The following is a 13,298-nucleotide window of genomic DNA, read 5'->3' as shown; positions in this document are numbered from 1 at the left end:
CCGGAAGAAGGAGGCGGTAACCGGCGGCCAATCAAACAAAACTTTAATAACTCAAAATAAACACAAAACAGCGCATCAGCCCCTCACGGACGGCAGGAGTCCCCCGTTCCCTGCTCCTCCCTGTTCAGGCGGACGGCAGCAGGCTCCGGCTCTCTGGTGAACGGCGCCGACTCCTCTGCTCCCTCACGGACGGCAGCCGCCCCTCCACATCGCAGGCGGCCGGCAGCGAGCTCACCCGTCCCCGGCAACTCACTCCAGCCCACCGCCTCGAGCGTCCATGGCGGCATCCTCCTCGCCTGCTCCATGGCACCACGGATTCACCACAGCGGCAAGGGATCTCCAGCAGCGCGTCCCTCCTTCTCCCGGGCTTCGGCACCACTGTAATAACAAAAACCTTCCTAATCATTGGGAAGAAGGAGGCGGGAACCGGCGGACAATCAAATAAAGACTTTAATAACAAAATAAACACAAAACAGCACATCAGCCCCTCACGGACGACTGATGCGCACAAAATAAAAGCAAAACATAAAATAAAGCCCAGGCCTGGTCCTCTCTCGTCCTTCACTGTCGTCGGTCCAGTTTTATATCCTTCCATCTCCTCTGTGGGACTCAAGACCGGTGGTGGGTCGCAGGTGTAGTTGATTTCCCAGTCACTCCACCGGCCTCGCTCGTGTTCCCACATCCCTCGGCCCTGCCCCACTCGTCACATACCCCCATCGCCCCTCGCAGGCCAGGGGGGTACCCTCGAGACTGCGCTCTACTCCCCCCCCCCTCCCTCCGGGGGGGGACCGCTCACGGGGACCTGCGGGAACCTGGGGGTAGGACAGACGAGGCGAGAGAAAAGGAGATGGAAGGAGGTGCGACAGAGATGAGAGTGGGGAGAGAGAAAAAAAAATATATTCCGGTTCCCAGACGCAATGCTGCTCGTTCCTCCACCAACTGGGTGATCTCCTCCGCGGTGCCTGGCGGTGGCACTGGACGGCCCTCGGCGGACGGCACGACACTCCTCCGCCGCCCGGTGGACGGCGATGGCTCCTCTGGTTTTGGGCAGCCGGCAGGAGTCCCCCGTTCCCTGCTCCTCCCCGTTCATGCGGACGGCAGCAGGCTCCGGCTCTCTGGTGAACGGCGCCGACTCCTCTGCTCCCTCACAGACGGCAGCCGCCCCTCCACATCGCAGGCGGCCGGCAGCGAGCTCACCCGTCCCCGGCAACTCACTCCAGCCCACCACCTCGAGCGTCCATGGCGGCATCCTCCTCGCCTGCTCCATGGCACCGCGGATTCACCACAGCGGCGAGGGATCTCCAGCAGCGCGTCCCTCCTTCTCCCGGGCTTCGGCAGCACTTTAATAACAAAAACCTTCCTAATCATCGGGAAGAAGGAGGCGGGAACCGGCGGACAATCAAATAAAGACTTTAATAACAAAATAAACACAAAACAGCGCATCAGCCCCTCACGGACGACTGATGCGCACAAAATAAAAGCAAAACATAAAATAAAGCCCAGGCCTGGTCCTCTCTCGTCCTTCACTATCGTCTGTCCAGTTTTATATCCTTCCATCTCCTCTGTGGGACTCAAGACCGGTGGTGGGTCGCAGGTGTCGCTGATTTCCCAGTCACTCCACCGGCCTCGCTCGTGTTCCCACATCCCAAAAAAACTTTTTTTTTTCTTTTTTTAGCTGAGAAGATTAAGGTTGAAGGTTTTTGCAAAGCACAGGGCAAGAGTGGTTAAAGATGTATTAAGGCAGCAGAAAGATACTCGAAACCTTCTGATTCTCAGAAATTTGGACATTTATGTTCACATGAAGAAGCTGGTGGTAGCAAACCGCTGTGGTGATGAGGTGCTATTTTGCACTGATAAAAAATATGTGCTTTATTTTCATACCAAGCATATAATTATAAACTCTCACAGCTTAGCCCTTAATGAATAAGGGAGGAAGGGTGAAAAGCAAAAAGAAACATCAAAAGCTTTCCACACAGCACTCTGTGGTCCAAACCTGCCCACACACACAGGCATTTCCATCTCTGCATCCATAGCATCACCCTTTACTTATACACCCAGATCCAGCTGCCTCATCCAATCACAGAGGAGTGCTGTAACCTGCTGTTGCCCTCATCCTGCCCACAGCCAATGATCTCATCCCCCTCGGTAGATCCCGCCCACTTCTGGTGCTTCTGCTGAATTTGCCTGAGGTCACTGGGATTTCTAGCAATTATCACTCTTTTTCTTCGCCATTCTGTGCTCCATTCAAGCTTTTTTTTAGTATGCGCGATTGGGGGTGAGAGGATGTTCTCAGGGTGCTTGTTCTTGCAGTTTGTTCAGATAAACTTAGACAAATCATCAAATACTTCATACAAGGCAAGTCCGTTCACTTGTCTGACAACATCACCAAGTTCTAACAAACCCAATTCTCGTCATGCAAGTACAGCTCCTGTCTTGTAGAATCGGGAAGGGGAAGTCTGAAATCTGCTGGTCTAAATAAAATGACTGTTTGTTTCAACAACATGAAAGTCTTAGAGCCCAATACAGCCAGCTGAGTAAAAACAGCAAAAATAATTATACGATTGGCCATAACTACACAATCTATATAGCTTACATATAAACTACTGTAAGAGTTAATAAAAACATTATGAAACAATAATAATAATAAATGCTGTTCTTTTGCACTTTCTACTCATCAAAGAAAGAATGAAAGAAAGAAATATATTTTACTGTATTTTTGATCAAATTAATGCAGCTTTGGTCAGCAAAAATATGTGTTTTAACACCATCAACATATCTTACTTCAAACTTTTGAATGTGTGTTTATTTATTTATTTATTTGCCTATTTATTTAATTATATATATAACTTTTTGGAAGCTTAAAATCCCTTAATCCCCCTTTTTTAAATGTATTATTTTAACTTCTTTTCTTATGTTTTATACAGTCTTTAAGTCTTGACCTCAGTGTTGTCCTCTCAAACTTCTTGTTTCGTCCCTGTTTTCCCTCACAGTGAAGGTTTGCAGGGACACAGGGAGATGGTTTATTGTCTTATTGGGGTGCTGAGCATTCGGCCCTGTGCCTTGTCCTGTTGGATGGAGCCCTGCAGGGAAATCAGGAAGGAATCGGCCTAATCCAACGAGCCTGCTGTATCTCTCAACACATTGTGCCAATGAACAGAGTGAACCTACACACACACATACACACACACATACTTTAGCAGCACTTCATCAGTCTCTCTGTGTCCCTCAGCTACCCTATCTTCCTCCGTCTCGTTGATTCTCTCACAGTACACCTGTTTATTCTCTAACCATCTTCACTCGTTTTTCCCTCTTCTTCAGGCTAAACTCAAACACCATTTCATGAGAAGTAAACAAACGAGCGCCTGACTGCAGTGTCTTCTCAAATGAAGCTCTTGAAGGGGATTGGCGGTCTTGTGGCCTTCGACCATCTGCAGGTTTCCCTTATGTCATTTTAGGTTTCAGAATGGTGGACTATCCCAGCGGCCCATGCAGAAAATGCAGACTCTGAGGAAAAACATACTATTTGGAACAAGTAATAAGTTCTAAATGAGACTTTCCTTGCAAATTAATTGGATTTATTGGCACTGAAGCTCCTGGTAGGGTGACATCAGACACATCAGCACATATAAACCTTCACTCCTTCTAGTGTAAGCTCCTGCTCAGTGGGAAAAACATGGCAAAAGTTCCATTCATGTAAATCACAGATGACTTAGCACCCATTGGCATATACTCCCCCATGCTTATACCTAATAGCTTCCTAGCAAGGGCATCATGTATAATGGATGACAGTTGCAAGATAACCTGTTAATCCATTTTATCAAAATCACAACTGATAGCACTACTGCCAAGCAAACTTTACTGTGTTGAGATGGCCTTTTAAAATGTCCAGGTGACATAAAAAAATAAAAAAATAAAAAAAAAATTGGGATTTGAGGATTAGTTCACCCAGAAATGAAAATTATGTCATTAATGACTCACCAACAAATTGGTCAAAAATACAACAAATTCTAACTGACCCTCTGATGTCACATGGACTACTTTGATGATGTTTTTCTTAACTTTCTGGACATGGACAGGTTGGAGGCTAATATTGGTCCACTCATGTGTTACGAATTGATTTGAAAGATTTAGGACTTATTAATTCTGATGTTTGTGTAGAACTGATTATTCAGTATATTATGCAGTGATTTGTTATTTACTGTATGCCTTTTTGTGATATAAGATCCATCACAAAATCCATCTTTATATTTAGATGCTTTTGGTTCAACAATTCAAATATAATTGCTTTTTAATAAGAAATTTTGGTGGCAGTTTCTTCCTAATAGAGATGTATTGGGGGTTAGGAGCAGATGTGGTCATTGCTTTCTTTTTCCCACACTGAATTTTTTTAGTGGCTTCTAAACAGCATGAAAAATAAGAGAAAATCTTATTATAATATTAAATAATCAATTCAGAGATAACTCATTTATTTTTATTTAAACTGTAGCAGTTGTAGTTAGAGCCCAGTTTATAGAGATTTTCATAACAAATGCCATAGTTTGTTTAATAGAAAAAACTATCTGCAATGACAGCACAGTAATCACAGAAATGAGGACGCATCTTACCTGTGGTTATTTTCTACACACCCCAAAAGCTGTATTATTCACTTTGAAGAGATTTAGTACATTTTCATAAGGCCAAGTACAAAGTAGAATCAATGACTTTAAAGTCTGGACCTCCATGAATTATGGACCAAGCTTTCAGTTTTCCTCCTGCATTTTGTTCTAATGATCTTTGATCATAGGGAAAAACCTGGCCTTGCATGGCCTCCAGATATTCCAGGAGATGACTTGAATCAGTAAGTGCCTGATGAAAGGAAAACAATATTTGTTAAGGAGTAGGAAACAAACATTTTCAGCATGATGCCATTGATGTTGTGTACTTCATTTGTAAAAGTCTTTTTAATATTTTTAAATAATTTTTTTAATTAAGATTTGCTTTATTCAACATCAAGAAGATCAAGCCCTTTCTTTCGGATCATGCTGCACAACTCCTTGTTCAAGCTCTTGTTCTGTCCAGGCTGGACTATTGCAATGCCCTCTTGGCAGGTCTTCCAGCCAATTCTATAAAACCTTTACAATTAATTCAGAACGCGGCAGCAAGATTAATTTTTAATGAGCCAAAAAGAATACACGTCACACCTCTGTTTATCAATTTGCACTGGCTTCCAATAGCTGCTCGCATAAAATTCAAGGCATTGATGTTTGCCTACAAAACTACCACTGGTTCTGCACCCATTTACCTAAATTTGTTACTTCAGTGTTACTTCAGTTTATGTGCCCTCTAGAAGCTTGCGTTCTGCAAGTGAATGTCGCTTGATTGTGCCATCCCAAAGAAGCACAAAGTCACTTTTACGGACTTTTAAATTAAATGTTCCCTCCTGGTGGAATGACCTCCCCAACTCAATCCGGGCAGGTGAGTCCTTAAAACACATCTCTTCCATCTTTATTTGACCCTCTAACTTTAACACTCACTATTCTAATTCTATTCTTTTAAAAAATCTAACTACCTTTCTAATCTTTTTGCATTCTATTTTCTTTTCATTTATTATGCAATTATATGTGTGTGTGTGTGTGTGTGTGTGTATGTGTAAAGATCTCTAACACTAGCTATCATTTTGGCCTGGTTTTCAATTTGTTATTCAATAACTGATAAACTAAGTATTATGTTTTCTTCTGCTTCTTATAAAGGAGGTATGGCATTGAGATTAAATTCTTCTGATAGCATTGGGGAAATATTTAAACCGAGGTAAGTGGCTTTCAAGGTTTGTCTCAGTTATTCAGCTTTACCAGAGTCTCCATGTTCCTGTATAATGGTCGATTCGTTCCACATTAGAGAGTTATATGATATTTTGGAGAAATACACAATCAGTGTAAAAACTCAATTGATATTGCATGTAAACAGTTGTATGGATTGTTTTTATATGCGTCTCATCATTGTTTTGGTGAACAGCAGATGCTAATGTTTCTATAAGCAGGGCAAAGAGTAATGGAGATAGCAAAGCCTTGTCTTGTTCCTCGGTAAAGCGTAAATTGTTTTGATATAATTCCATTAGTAATGACAGTAGCCCTAGGTGAGTGATAAAAAACATTGATCCACTGTGCAAATGACTCCCCAAAGCCAAACTTTCTTAGTGTTGCATAAAGAAAAGTCCGGTTTACTTTCAAATGTCTTTTCTGCATTAAATCTAAGAAAACTGTTTTATTGATTTTAGAAAGATGCAATGAAATACAATGTTTATTTAGACATGAGGATGCATTTAAAAAATAATATCTGTTTTATGCTATGTGCTGATATAGAGTGTGTAATTTGCTACATGCACTAAAGAGTTTATATATATATATATATATATATATATATATATATATATATATATATATATATATATATATATATATATATTATTATTTTTATTTTATTTATTTTTTGGCCAGTTTATCTGCTGAATATCTAATTGATGATTTGATTGTATGATTTGGGTATTGGTTTGTAAAGCTAGCTTTTGTAATTCACAAAATTCTCAAACAGTCAGCAATGTTTTGCTATTACTGCAATGTTCAAATTACTGGTGGAATCAACCTACAAATGGCTTAGAGGTTGTTTCTGCATAAGCTAATGATACAAGAAAGTCTTTTAACATCAAGAAAATGACTCACATTCACATTTTAGGCTGTTTTCTTACTTGGTTTGATCGCTTGAACTGCATGACATTTCCAGAACTGTACATCAGAAAACTTACTCAATTCAGTTTTAAGCCTTCAGACATCTCTAGGACTAATAATAATAGTGTTTGATTGGTTCACACTTATTACATATATTCTTAACATCAACATTTATTTATTTAGCAGGCATTGCACTTTTAACCCTCAAAATGTAGTTGTTAAATTACCTTTGAAGTTATATTAAATATATTAGTTATATTTAGCCTTTTTCCCATTTCTCAAATACTTTTGCTACTGAATTTTGTTGATAAGCATTAATAGGTAATAACACTTACAAACCATTGCAGTATGAAAAAATTCTAGATTTTTTTTTTTCCGTCATCTGAATGTGAAATATTATTGCAAGTAGAACAAATTTATTTTGTTTGAAAAGTTTTTCAGAGTAATATTTAGGTTGTTTTGGTGTTGTTTTGTAATACATAAATTTGTAGGTTTCAGAAATTTGAAATGTGTTTGAGCAATCATGAGTTACAAAGAATAAATAAAAAAAGGAATTTTTTTACATACATATAATATTTTTTTTTATACATATATATAATACGGTAATAACATGGTGGCCTTCAAAACTTTGATTTTTTTTTTTTTTTTCATTCACTCAAGTTGCTAATCAGATACAATATGGTTTTAGTTGAAAAATCTTAAGTTATAACTGTTTCATTAAATTGTTCTTTGGGTCCAAATGCAAAAATCATATTCATGCAAAAATCATATACAGATTTGAGTCCATTATGAGGGTTAAGTCAGTGGTTCTCACATTTGTTTCTGTCATGCCCCCTTTGTCACATTCTTTTGGTATTTATCCCTTTCTGTTGAATCTCAACTGTTGAATATCAACAACAACAACAACAACAGCAACAACACTGTATATATGTTTTCAGTTTTCACTTTCTGAATTCCCAAACCATTGAAAATAATCAGCCATGCAATACAAAAGAGATGGATGGGAGGATTGTAACTGTCAAGCTCTAGAAAGCACATAAAACTTTCATAAAAGGAGTCCTTCTAACTTGTGCTGTTCCAAGTCTTCTGAAGCCATTTAATAGATTTGTATGAGTGAGAGACTGAATTTAAGCCATTATTCACTGGTAATCTTCCTTTCTGTCAATCAAACCTTGTGCATCAATGATACATTTTAATCAAGTGCACTGAAGGAGCACTAAAGGAGCCTAAAACACCTTATTGTGCCAGTCACACTTACAAAATACTTTTGCACACTTACAAAATAAAATAAATAAATAAACAAAAAGCATATTAAATATGGAAGGTATTAAGAGTTGGAAGTAGAACGACAAGGTTGTATTTTTAGGGTGGGAAGCACAAAGACAAAAATAGAGGCCCTTCAGTTCTCCATCTCACTGCGCTTGATGTCAACAAATCCTGTTGTGTGATGACACTCAGAATGGAAGCTGTGTGTACAGGTGTCAAATTCACAGATGGAGCATGTGCGATCAAAACACACCCACTTTTTGAAAAGCCACTCACATGGGATGTGCTCTTGCATTCAAAGATTTGAACTGGAACACAACAGAATGGATGTGTCTTTAAAGCAATATAGTTCACCCCAAAATTAAAAAATGCTGTAAATGTACTTATCCTCAGGCAATAAAATACGGAGTTGAGTTTGTTTGTTCATCGAAACATCGAAACGGAGAAACGTAGCTTTCCATCACTTGCTCACCAATGGATCCTATGCAGTGAATGGGTGCCGTCAGAATGAGAGTCCAAACAGCTGATAAAAACATCACAATAATCCACAAGTAATCCACACCACTCGAGTAAATTAATCAATTAATGTCTTGTGAATCCAAAAGCTGCATGTTTGTAAGAAACAAATTCATCATTAAGACATTTGAGATAACTTTTTCACTGGAGCAAACAATATCATGGATTACGGACTTGTATTTTAGCCAAAAGCAATGGACCAAAGTTAAAAAAATCTTAATAAGGGATTTGTTTTTTGCAAAATTGAATTGATGTTAGTTGATGGACATGAGTGGTGTGGATTTCTTGTGGATTACTGTGATGTTTTATCAGCTCTTTGGACTCTCATCCTGACGGCACCCATTCACTGCAGAGGAATCATTACTGAGCAAGTGATGCAATACTACATTTCTCGAATTCTGTTCTGATAAAGAAACAAAATCATCTACATCTTGGCCTGAGTGTAAATTTTCAGCAAATTTTCATTTTTGGGTCAACCAAAACAGAATAATGTAATATCTTATCTGATAATAACAGAATAATGTAATATCTTTGAATGATAATATTTAGATGGTTTTTTTTTTACACTATATTATAAAATCATTAATAGGTATTCCATGTAATTAATTTGATTGCCATTTTAATATATTTTTAACCAAACTTAAACATTTGAACCAGTATTACTTGGATGTTATGTTCATTCTAATAGAAAGCAGATGGCTTCATCTGAAAGAAAAAAAAAATCCTTGATTTACAGACAAATTGTAGTACTTCAATAAACAATCATATTCTCTGTCATCTGCGTAACTGTCGTCATTACCGTAATTGCTGTCATTTCAAACTCATTTGTACTAACACCAAGCAGTTGGTACTATTTCCATAAGGTTGCAAGTCTTGCAATAGTACAACGCTAATTTAAAGAAAATTTCCTCTCATTTGTCAATGTGTTCTGGGAAAAAGATTAAAGAGAAAACGCTCTGTTCTCTCAGTCTCAATCCCAATCTCAATCTCAATCTGTGTTCTGCTTCCATTATTGTCCACATGACAAATTTAAAAAAAAGAAAATAGTTCAATTTGATGGATTAATGCACGAAAGACAAGTTGATATGTTATTCAGCTCAGCTTTATCTATTACATTCAGGTTTAAGAAATGCTTTAATATGCTAATTTGAGACCTCTTGTTCAGTGTTTCACCTGAACACACAGGTGAAACACTGGCGCATCATTAACTCTTCACTTCATATTACGTTTTAATTGGAGCAATAATTATCATGAATTACAGTAATTACTATAAAGGTTTATTTTATTTCTTTCTTTATTTATTTTCAGCAATATTTCTTCACGGTCACTATGCAATCAGTGTTTCTTATTTGTCTCATGGTTGTTGTGGGCAGTGTGGCGAATTTTCTGTCTTGATGTCTGGCTTTAGGCAGCCAGATGAGTTGAGGAAGATAATTGCGATAATTAACATGTCCACACAGTTTCTGGTTGACCTCTGGTGGGGCGACAGGTTAAAGCGTCTCTGGCTCAAGAGTGTTTTAAACCTGTTTCACATGAAACATTTTATTTTCATGAATAACTGAGGTGGCACTATTATTACAAATGCAGGTTTCTACAGTTGACTAAAATTAAAACCATTTAAAAAAATTCTTACTTAAAATAACGTTTTATTTATTTATTATTATTATTGTTGTTCAGCTAGATACACAGGAAGCATTTGTCATTTTCATTTAGTTTAATTTTATGTATTAAAATATATGAAATGTATGTGTGTGTGTGTGTGTGTGTGTGTGTGTTTGTGTACATATATTGTATCACATATATACATATATAAATAAATGACAAAAGGTACATGCACAAAAAAAGTACAAATAAAAAATAAAGTAAAAACAGAAATTGCAAAATAAAAATAAAAAGTAATAATAATAAACTATTAATAAAAACAGAATATCACTAAAATAACGTTGGAAAAACCGTACTGACCCCTAACTTTGACTGATACTTTCATATCTTCATCATTCTTGTTTCCTTCCTCTTCTCATTCTTGGACTTCCTGTTTGTCCTTCTCAGAGCGATACAGAACGTTTTGATCATTTTACGGGGTCACCACACACTGCGTCAACACTACCATGGCCTAATTACTCAGCTGTGGCCCAAAGACAGGGAACGTTGTGATGTGCAAGCTAAATAGAGGAGCTGTAAAGTAGGCCAGCTCTGTTTCTGTGTTTGAAGAGCAGTTTAAAATCATATTACTGTGAATAAGCAAGTGCAACTCTATAAGCAAGTACAAGGTTATGTTTTGTGCTGTTTGCTATTGCTCATATCTTGAGCAAAATCCTGACCCATGTTTGTGATACAGATGTGACTAAGACCACAAATCATGTGCTCATATTGCATTCAAATTTAGGAATTTACACATTGCACACCATCTGAGCCATAACTCAATTATTACAACTCATATTTCCTTCAGAAAAGGAAAAAATTTAGTTATTGGTGGCACTGGCTATCAGCTATTGGTCATAATGTGATATAAATGCATTCTTGCCATCTAATTTTTTTTTTCACCCACACGGGTCTGATTAATTGTGTCCTAGTTCTCTTGCAGTCTCACGTTGTCAGAGAAGAAAAGGGGTTTATAAAGGTGTGGGCATTGAGGGTGATGGGGCTGTTAAATTTTAGCCTACTATGCTAAATTTCAGCCTATTAGTAGTTCATCTGCAGGCTTTTACCCTTTTCTCTCTCCCATTTATTCTGAGTAAACTAGTATACCTCTGAGATATTATGCTTGCAAAATTGGACAGTTTTAGGCCATAGAAAACTTCTTCTGAAAAAAAAAAAATAAAGCTGATTTCTTTCCCCCATTTGGGAGATTTACAGCTGTCCCGATGATAAACATTATTGGGAGGCTAATTTTCTAAGAGGGCACATTTTAATAGTAATTTCCCAAAATAGCATTATGTATTTGGAGTTTATGTACACAGTTTTAAATGAAATTATTGGAGGGCATTTTACAAGAGCATACCATTTCAGTCTTTCTACTTAAAAGAAAAAATAAATTAATATAAATAAAATATATATACATTTTTCATTCAATGTACACTTACTATGATATTTACTAGCTATTTCGGAGTGAAAATTGTTTCTAATTAAAGAATAAAATGCTGGTCACTAAATGAAATAAAATAAGTTTCAATTATGACAATTACTAAAACATAAATAAAATAAATAAACAAATGCAATCATATACAAACAGCTCATAAAAATGGCTAAAACTTAAACAAAAAAAAATAATAAAAGCTAATTAAAATAAATAAATACATATGTGGCGGGGCGGTGTAATTTTTGAAACACAAGAGCAAGTTTTTATTCCATAATAAATAAAGTCCGACTACGCCACCCTAGGGATTAGCCCCAGGGAAAATACTCAAACAATGAGCACAGCACACAGGTTCGGTTCCCTCATAGAATTAGGCAAGAGACGCGAGTAATACAAACATACAAATGTTTATTAATAGAAAAATACTTTAAAATGTTGGACACTGAAACCCACTTTAAACTAAACAATGAGAAAAACATGCAAAAACAGAAACTAAATACCGGCAGGCCTGAGGCTCCCAACGGCAGGAAGCAACGGAGAGTTTGATTTTACAGAGCACACTTCCACACGCACACCCCGTGTCACTTAATCACACAATCACACACTCAGTGTACAGTGTACACTGCACACGATAAAAGGACCACCACCAGGAGGAGGAAGAGCAATCCACCCGTGGGACCCCAGCGCCTGCGAAATAAAGAGAAGAAACTATAACAAGGTTCATAAAAGATGACCAGATGGACATCAATAAAGCAAATCCTCACAACAATAAATATAAATGACAAAAATAAAGAAAAGAAAACCATTCAAGTGCAGGAAAGTCAATTAGTTGGTCACCTAAATAATACAAGACAATTTTAGCTCAGTAGAGGTTCACACACACACACAAATAGAATTGTACTTATAGATGGTTGATCACATGAACCAAGCAGTTAAATGGCTTTACAAAAAGAAAGAAAATAAAAATGAAAATAAATCAAGTTAACCTAACAAACTATACTTCCAAAAAATTAGAAGTTAACAGAAAAGACAAAAAGAGGTTACACATCAAACAAAGACACAAAGGGCAGCTAACGTTAGCTCCCCTACAAGTGGAAGGAACCAACTAGCCCCCCACACAAACCAGGGTCAAATATACTGCAACGATAAGAACCAAACGAGCAGTCTCCGTCTCTCTAGTGATGATCGCGTCAGCGCGGCCGTATTAACTGCAGCACTTTAACAGTGGCGGATCTAGAAAATTTTGCATGGGGGGGCAAAGGGGTGGCAAGAGGTCTTGGCAGGGTGGCAGGGGTACATGGAATCCCTATATATGAATTGCTTAAAAAAAAAAAAAAAACACTTTTAAACTACAGTAGTTATTTTTAAATCATGCCCTTACACACTACAACGTTTTTTAATTCACAACACACACACCAGTTATGTTTAGACTACTTAATTCTATTGTATTTTTTATTCCCCAGTTGTAACCTGGTTTCATTGCTGTGATATCTGAGAGGAATTGGATTTAATAGGACTGCGTAGGCTTAGCTAATCAAATGATCGATCTCCTAACTGGCACTGTATTGTGTGTTGTAACGTAACAGCCCAAACTAAAATTGGATATTTTTATTTAAAGTAATTAATTAATTATTAAAGCGATTTAAGGGAATAAAGAAAAAGAAAGGCTTGTTGCATTAGTGAAATATTTGTAACTATTTGCAACTACTTTTATTTTTAATTTACATAAATGAATCAAG

The sequence above is a fragment of the Carassius carassius genome, chromosome 13 (assembly GCF_963082965.1).
Source record: "Carassius carassius chromosome 13, fCarCar2.1, whole genome shotgun sequence".
Classification (NCBI taxonomy): Eukaryota; Metazoa; Chordata; class Actinopteri; order Cypriniformes; family Cyprinidae; genus Carassius; species Carassius carassius.
Note: the sequence above shows the minus strand (reverse complement) of the source record.